Here is an 8,854-nt window from a genome sequence, read left to right as displayed (position 1 = left end):
GGTTTTTTCATCATTTCATGGAAGGGCTATAAGAATCTAGTGAGCCCAGTAGGCTTACTCAAGCCTGTTGTCCTTAGAACTAGGGCTTAGGAGTAAGTCCTTAATTTAGGTTTAAGAACTGTATTAAAACAGTTTTGGAGGATCCTCTCACCTGATCTGACTAGAGAATTAGCTGAACCCTCCCACTGCAATAGTTGGATCTCCTTCCATACAACCTGTCTTACGAAGTGTTTTTGTCAAGTACTTAAAAGGATAGGAACTGGGGTTTCATTGAGTTATGAAATTGATCATTAACAGTTTTGTTCTTACTGGCTAAGAAATGTTGGAGTGTAGCAGAATTTGGTCTAAGACTTGCTCTCAATAGAACAAAACATCTGATTTATTTAAAAACTAATATATATATGGTTGCCTTCATGTATCTCTTCCTCTCTGAGTCAACCATATCTTCCATAAAGAAAAAAGAAAAAAAAAAACTAACGTAAATGACACATAATCATTGTTAAGTCAGCAAGAAACGAAACCACTACAGCTATTTTAGGAGAGTGATTTTGATACAGAGAATTGGCTCGTTGGAAGGTAATGGGAGACTGACTACAAAGCAAGAAGTAAACGGTGAGGAAACAGTGATAGAAAATGCAAGAAGCAACCTTCACTCCCAGGTCTGGGGGAACAAAGGGAAGAATTCAAGTTATTAGACTCTAGAAACTAGGAAGAGAGCTTGGAGAGAGGCGTACTGCCTGGGGCTGGTAACTGAGACTAGTTAGGAAGTGTGGAAAAAGGACTGAAAACTGGAACCAATAGCCTGGAGGAAGAAACACATTGCCTGTAGATGCTGTCAGGAACAGGATGTGTAGCAGAGAGTTTCATATCCCTTTTCTCTCCTCCGGCTTTCCTATCTCCCTCTAGAACCCTCTACTGTCAAACAAAGAGGAAAATGGCAAAGTGGAAATGTTTTCACAGTCCCAATTCCAGCATCACAAAGCAGAGTTCAGTATAGGAGAATGGGTTTGGTTAAGAGAAACATTTTCATAATCAGTACATTGGCTTTGGTCATCTTAAAACACATTAAAATTCAGTATCCTTTTGGCAATGATCGTTTTTGGGTGGAGACATATTAACCAGTATTGACTAATGGAACCTTGCAGAAGTCAACTTGGGGGTTACTTTTTATTGTGAAATACAAACTTCATAGAGTAGAGTATATAAAATATTTTCTATAATGTATAAGTCAAGTTTGAAGATTAATAATAAAACCAAACAGTCTACCTCACCACTCAACTTAAGAAATAGAACACTGTGTGTCCTAGAATCCTTTCCTTGATCTCATACTTCACTGTTCTATCAACCCACCTGAAGGTAATCATGATCCTGAAATTGATGTTAATCGTTCTCTTGCTTTTATGTATAGTTTAACCACTTATCTATGTATTGTTTTAAAATGTATTATTTTATGATAGAGAATCCTGAAACGAACCCACACAAATAGGAATAATCAACATTTTGACAAAGATGCAAAGGTAATTCAGTGGCGAAAGGACAGTCATTTCAACAAATGGTGCTAGAACAATTGGACGTCCAGATATAAAAAGAAACATGAACTTGAATTCATACCTTGTATCATATAAAATAATAATTCAAAACAGATCATAGATCTAAATGTAAAACTTAAAACTACAAAACTTCCAGAAGAAAACACACGAGAAAGTATTTGTGAATTTGGGTTAAACAAATACCAAAATATCAAAAGCATAATCCACAAAAGAGTAAATTGATAAACTGAACTTCATCAAAATTAAGACTTCTGCTCATTGAAAGATATTGTCAAGAGAATGAAAAAAGAAGTCCACAGACTAGGAATAAATATTTGCATAGCTTATATCTGATAAAGAACTTGTATCCAGAGTATGTAAAGAATTTATAAAATAAAACCAAAGAACAAATGCCAAATTTAAAAATCGGCTAAGATTCAAACAGCTATATCACAAAAGAAGATATATGAATGGGAAATAATGATACGGAAACATGCTGAATATGATCAAGTCACTATGCAAATTAGGGAAATGAAATTGAGTCCACAATGAATACTACTAGACACCTATCAGCATGTCTAAAATAAAACAAACAAACAAACAAAAATCACAAACAAACAAACAAACAAACAAACAAAAAAAAACGAACAAAGCTGACTATACCAGGTTTTGGAGAGAATGTGGAGAAACTAAAAAGCTCATATTCTCCTTGTGGAAATGTAAAATGGTGCAATATTTTTAGAAAGCAATTTGGTAGTTTCTTAAATAATTAAGCACACATCTAGCATAGATTCAGCCATTCCACTTGAAGAGAAGAAATACATGTCCGTACAAGACTTGTATAGGAACATTCATAGCAGCTTTATATGTAATAGCCAAAGTTCAGAAACAATAAAAATGTTAGCCAATAGATGAACAGATAAAATAAATTGTGGTATACCCATACAATGGAATACTATTCAGCAATAAAAATGAATGAACTATTGATACAACAACATGTATGATATCAAAATAATTATTATGAATGATGGAAGCCAGACCAAAACAAAAAAAAGTAAAACTGTATGATTTTATTTCTATAAAAGGCAAACTAATATATAGCAATAACAAGCAGATCCATAGTAACTTGGGAATGGGGGGATATGGCACAGAAGATAAAAAAGAGGAATTATGAAGAAACAAAAGGAAATTTGAATCTTGATGAATAAGTTACTGTCTTGTTTGTAGTGATGGTTTCACAGACTATGTAGCATCAAAACCTATCAGATTTTATACTTTAAATATACACAGTTGATTGTCAATTGTGCCTAAATAATGCTGATTAAAATGAAATTTTGTTTTACCTTTTGAATTTTACATAAAATCATATTGTGACTTGCTTCTTTCATTCCATACTATGTTTCTACCATTAACCCCATTGATTAACTAGTTGTTAATTATTTTCGTTGTAGTACAGCATTCCTGTATATAAACGTATCACAATATATTTATCAATTTTGCCGTTGATAAACATTCAGGCTTCTTTCAGCTTTTGGCCATGGTGGACAATACTGTTTTACACATTCATGTGCTTGCCTCTGGGTGCACATTTGGAAGCATTTGCCTGGGGGAGATTTCTGGAGTGAATTGTAGGATATTTGCATGCCAAATTTTTCAGGGAATGCTAAACTGTTTTCCCACATGGTTGTTCCAATTTACACTCCCACTAGCAGTAGGTGAGAGTTTTTTAATCCATAAACAGGCCAACACTCAGATAATATGATCTGATTTTTTAATAATTGCTAATCTAATGTATGCTACCCATCAGCTTGGGCTGCCATAACAAAATACAATAGACAGGGTAGCTTAAAAACATAAATTTATTTTCGCACAGTTCTGGAGGTTTTATATCTGAGATCACGGTGCTAGCATGGTCAGGTTCTGATGAGGACTCTTCCTGGCTTGCAGACAGTTACCTTCTTGTCATGGACTCACATGACCTTTCCTCTGTGAGTGCAGAGAGAGAGGAATCTCTTTCTTTCTATTCTTCTTCTCATAAGATAAAGTTTGTCAGTTAGCATTTAATCCACTGGGAATCAGGGATTTTTGTTTGTGTTTTTAAATTACTAACTGCTCAACATCATTTCTGGCCAACCAAAACGGCCTCAAGCATAGTGGATGTTGGGTAGTAGATTGGAAAAATAAAAAGTTCCTTAATCCTTGATGATGTCATTGAATCCCTAAATAAACCCTGGAGCCATCTATTTCCATACTTCACACCATAAGGAATAATAATGTTTTTAGTGCCTAAGCTACTGTTGTCTGAATATTCTGTTATTTACAGCTAAACTCTTGCTATTTGATTAAAGATGCTGCAATTACTTGGGCATGTTTTCCTAAACATAATTGGGAAACAAAGCAGAAAAGTCAGGACAAACTAGCATAGTCTAGATCCAATTGGTTTTTATCTTGTGTTACTGGAGTTTGCATGATGCATTTATTGTTACTTAATTAGATCAGTTACCTTCTCTTTGTTGAGGATTTCGCTCTGATTAAAAGATATCAGGGTCCAAAGGAGAAAAGAAAGCTATGTTTTGTTGTTGTAGCAAAACAAGACAGAGTTTCAGTGTTAAACGCAATCCCCACAGTTGGCTCCTTGTTATCAATACTGAGAATCAGCACCTTCTTCAAACAGCTCGCCTAAAACAGCCCTGATCATAGAGGCTGGAGGGACCTGAGAGATTTAATGCACTATTAGTACAGATGATGCCATTCTAAGAGCACTGCACTTGGCAGAACATGATTGCAACCGAAGGGCTATATTTATGTCTTACGAGGCTGTAAACTTGTTGAAATGCATCTGAATTCTCAGAGGTAAGGAAATGAAGATGTAAGTAAGCCGGGGGCAAGTGTTTAGCTTTGCAGTTTATTTTCTGCTTAACAATAATGGGGAAAGGAGTAGTAAACTCCGATTACTGTGATTCATGCAGCAATCTTCTAAAACCTCAGGTGGACAACTTTGGGAAGATGAAACTGTTTACATCTTTATACTCAGGAGAGTGAACCTCAAGATCTGGACTGTGAAGATTTGACAGTGAGGCATCAGACCATTTAGAGGAACCGGTTATGTGCAATTTGTTCCAATTGATATGAAAGCCTAGCATTTCTCCAAAAGCACCTCCTAGGGTACAGTGAATGGACAGATATTTTATAGATTCTTTAGATTAGGTTAACAAGAGCATAAGGTATTATGACTATCAGTCACCAATTATTATGCTTAATGGGTGTGACAAAGTCTCTCATTTTCTGGTAAAATAACTTCTTTGGCTTGACCTTTCAAACCCCAAATCACTTTATTTCTGTTCAGTCCCTTTTGTAGGATACAACCTTCAAATAGAATTTTTTAATTAGCAAAGTTTGGTGATGATGTCCTACACAAAAAGAGGTATCCACTTTTGAAGAAATAGGGAGTCAGAGCAGTACACACACTTCATGGGGAAGTCAAGAGACCTAGGACTTGGGTCTGATAATGCCTCAAGGCACTGTGGGAATTTAGGTATAAATTGTTACCTGTGCCTCCTTTTCCCCATATGTTCCCTAATAGGAGAAGTTGAACTAGATTTCATCTATATGATATGGGTTCGCTTCCTTAGTTCTGAATTCTATAAACCCATAGTTTTGTGCTGCCTTTATCAGTGTTCAAGACATTCCCTCTCGTCATCACTTTTAACAAGTTTCCATTAAATAACTAATCTTTCAGAAAATTTTGGTTAGTTTTCAAAGAAACATGGACCTCATAATGGGTTTTCCCCACTTTTATTAATAAATGACATACAACACTGTATAACTTTAAGGAATATAGTATGATAGTTTGATTTACATATATTGTGAAATGATTTAGCTAACACCCATCTTCTCATATAGATACAATAAAAAGAAAAAAACAACGAAAAACAATTTCTCCTTGTGATGAGAACTAGGATTTATTCTCTTAATTACTTTCCTATATATCACAGCTAGAGCCATCATGTTGTATATTACATCCCTAGCACTTATTTATCTTCTAATTGAAAGTTTGTACCTTTTGACCACCTTCTTCTAATTCCCTCTCCCCTCATCCTTCACCTCCAGTAACCACACGTCTGATCTATTTTCCTATGAGTTTGGTGTTTTGTTTTTTGTTTTGTTTAAGATTCCACATACAAATGAGATCATGCAGTATTTGTGTTTCTTTGTCTTTCTTATTTCACTTATAATGCTTTCGAGCTCCATCCATGTTGTTAGAAATTATAGAATTTCCTTGTTTTTATGGCTGAGTAATATTCCATTTTATATCCATACCACAACTTATTTATCCATTCATCCATTGATGAACACTTAGGTTATTTCCTTGTCTTGGCTACTGTAAAAAATGCTGTTATAAATATGGGGGTACAGATATCGTTTCAAGTTAGTGTTTTTGTTTCCTTTAGATATATTTCCAGAAGTGGAATTGCTAGATGATATGGTAGTTCTATTTTTCATTTTTGAGGAACCTCAATACTGTTTTTCATAGTCACTGTACCAATTTACAATCCCACCAACAGTACACAAGGGTTCCTTTTTTCTCCACATCTATGCCATCATTTATCTTACCTTTTTGATGATGGCCATTCTCATAGGTGTGAGGTAATATCTCAGTGTGGTTTTAATCTGCATTTCCCTAATGATTTGTGATGTTGAACGTTTTTCATGCACCTGTTGCCTTTCACATATCTTCTTTGGAGAACGCTCTATTCAGGTCCTCCCCCCGCTTTTTTTGCTATTGAGTTTTATGAGTTCTTTATATATTTTGGATATTAAACCCTTATCAGATATGTAGTTTGCAAATATTTTTTTGCATTCTGCTTTAGATTATCTTTCCACTTTGCTGCTGGCTTCTTTTTTTTTTTTTCTGTGCAGAATTATTTGAGTTTGATGTAATCCTGTTTATTTATTTATTTACTTGTTTGTTTTTTGCTTGTCCTTTAGGTGTCATATCCAAAAACTCATTACCCAGTCTCATGTCAAGGAGTTTTACTCCAATGTTTTCCTCTAGCTGTTCCATGGTTTTAACTCCTACATTTAAGTCTTTAATGCATTTTGAATTAATTTTTATGTGTTGTGCAAAATATAGGTCCAGTTTCATTCTTTTACATGTAAGTATTTAATTATCCCAGCACCATTTATTGAAGAAACTGTTTTTTCTCCATTGAGTATTCTTGGATCCCTTGTCAAATATTCGTTTGCCATATATGCATGGCTTTATTTCTAGGCTCTGGATTCTGTTCCATTGGACTATTTATCTTTCTATGCCAGTACCATCCTGCTGGTGATTATAGTATAGCTTGAAATCAGAAAGTGTGGTGTTTCCTGCATTGTTCTTCTTTCTGAGGATTTCTTTGGCTATTCAGGGCCTATTATGAGAACTCATAATCTTGTTACACTTAAAAGACTTAGTGTGTTTGTATATGTATGGTTTTGCTCAGATAATCCAGAAAAAGCTAGAGTCTTTGAACTGATATTATACATGTGCAGAACACTCATAAAGCACATGTATATAATATTCCACACCCATGTATATAATTTTGTACTAGAAGTCAATGCGATAGAAAAGAAATGTAAGAAAGGGTCCTATCAATGCTCTATAGTAAAAGAATCAAGGGAGTCATGGTCGCTGGCTATGGCAACCTGGAAATATGCCACTCATATCTCCTTGCCAGAGACAACTAGAAAGGACTGAGTGCAGAGGGTACACTAAAGCTGGGTGATTTCTGCCCAACATAGGACTTCTTTAATGGGACATCTTTGCTCTGGGACTTCCTGTCGGCCTGGTTGAGATGTTCTCAGAGATACACTGCAGTAAGAAGTTTTTCCTACCCAATTCTTTCCCTTTTACAGATGTTTGCCCAATCATGATTTAAATCAATCATGATTTAAAATTTTCCCCTGCCTACTCCTACTCTCTCTCTCTTATCCTTCATAGACATTTCCCCCAGTAAAGCTTTTACACTTCTAATTGCATCTTGGTGTTTCTTCTTAAAGGACCCAACATCACATACGAGACTATTTAACATAAACAATATTCCAGACTCTCTGTCATCCAGATGTGACCATGTAACTATGTGGCTATAAATGGAGGTGATACGCAATAGCCTTAAAGTGTTCTAATAGGAAGGAGGCTTGACCTTCTCTTCCCTATGACCTTCATCCAGCTAGAATGTGGACATAATAGTTAGATTCAAAGCAACTAACTCAGACCGTGAAGTAGAAACAATATATTTAGGATTAAGGTTACAGATTCCTTTTGATACAAAAACTGTCATATGAACCTAGATGATCCAGGTTTACATGAGAGAAAAAACAGTCAATGTTACTTTCGCTTTTCTATCAAACAGTACAACGTTATCCTAACTCATACATGTCTCAACTCTCCAAGGAGGTGGGTAAAGGGCAAGTAAAACGCTCATTAAACAGGAACCGATACATGGTGCCATGGAAGTGTGTTATACCCACACACGTGTGCACATGCACACACACACACACACACACACACACACACGTGAAGACTCTCAGAGAGAGGGATAACTGCCAGTTGGTGCCTCTGGGGAAGGCCATAACCTGAACTTTGAAATGAACAATCAGAATGTAGAAAAGCAGCTTATAGATGAGGAAAACAAACTGAGCAAACTATTACTTTATAATTAAGAGACTACCCTGAACACAATAGAGATGGTTTAATGGCAAAGAGTAGAACAATTAGAATGTAGAAAAGAAGCTTATAGGTGAGGAAAACAAACTGAGCAAACTATTACTTTATGATTAAGAAAGAGACTACCCTGAATGCGATAGAGATAGTTTAGTGGCAGAGTACAAAATAAAATTCAGTGGGGGAAATTCATGAAAACTCTGCTTAGGCAATATGTTTTAAAGAAATCTGTACTGTTTATTTGTTTATTGACTCTGAGGTCTACCCCCTGCTCTTCTCTGCTCTGCTGTGTTTTACAAAGGCTACAAGAGCTCAATATCTCAAACCATCCTTACCAGGCTCCTTTAACTACTGTACCCTCAGCTGTATTTGGCCATTGGGCAATGCTGGTTACACTTTGGAAAACAAGAAGATGGACAAAACCAGTGCTTATCTTTCTCTTACTATTCTTCAGTCATCATTTCCAGCAGTGGTTTATATCTCCTCAGTGGTTCAAACTTCTGCTTCACAGCCCTGGTTCCTGGGCCCAAAATATTTTCTTTCCTGTTTTCCTGTAGTCTTCTAGAGGTTAGAGTGGCTTCCTGCAGTTACTAATCTTGATATTGCCTCACCTTTTCCT

This window comes from Rhinolophus sinicus, chromosome 2, assembly GCF_057876585.1.
Source record: "Rhinolophus sinicus isolate RSI-liver-muscle chromosome 2, RSI-T2T, whole genome shotgun sequence".
Lineage (NCBI taxonomy): Eukaryota > Metazoa > Chordata > Mammalia > Chiroptera > Rhinolophidae > Rhinolophus > Rhinolophus sinicus.
This window is presented reverse-complemented; position numbering follows the sequence as displayed.